Here is an 805-nt window from a genome sequence, read left to right on the forward strand (position 1 = left end):
GTGTTGTAAATTTGAGGCCTGCTTCGGGTGTAGACATTACTTAAAAATAAAATCTTTTTTTTTTGAAAGATTGTAGTTATTTACTGAGAGAGTGAGAGCAAGAGCAAGAGAGAGAGAGAAGCAGAATCGCTGTTGAGCAAGGAGCCCAACATGGGGCTCATTCCCGCGACTCTGAGGTCATGACCTGAGCCAATGGTGGGTGGTTAATTGACTGAGCCACCCAGGTATCCCCAAAATAAAATCTTGACAAAATGAACTAGAAATTATACAATTTTTCATTTGTGTATAAAAAAGAAGTTTACATGGCATTTAATTGATAATTTTTATGAAATAAACCCTACAAAGATTTCTCAAAGAAATTTTGAAAGTCAGGGGTGCCTGGGTGCCTGGGCTCTGCCTTCGGCTCAGGTCACGGTCCCAGGGTCCTGGGATCAAGCCCCACATTGGGCTTTCGGCTCGGCAGGGAGCCACTTCCCCCTCTCTCTCTGCCTGCCTCTCTGCCTACTTGTAATCTCTGTCTGTCAAATAAATAAATAAAATCTTTAAAAAAAAAAAGAAATTTGAAAGTCCTCAGACTGCATCTGTTTCATATTATAAGAGACTCTCAACTATAAAAAAAATCATAAAACCAAGGCTACACATTGCACATCACCATCAAATTTAAAGGACTATTTGGAAGACCATGATACTGAATGTATGAATCTGATTTAGTTTCATAGTTTCATATCTGAAGATATTTATTTTCTGCTTTCTAACATTCATTTATCTTTATCTCTAGATGAAAATTAATGAACAATTTAGGACG

This window comes from Neovison vison, chromosome 8 (genome assembly GCF_020171115.1).
Source record: "Neovison vison isolate M4711 chromosome 8, ASM_NN_V1, whole genome shotgun sequence".
Taxonomy (NCBI): domain Eukaryota; kingdom Metazoa; phylum Chordata; class Mammalia; order Carnivora; family Mustelidae; genus Neogale; species Neogale vison.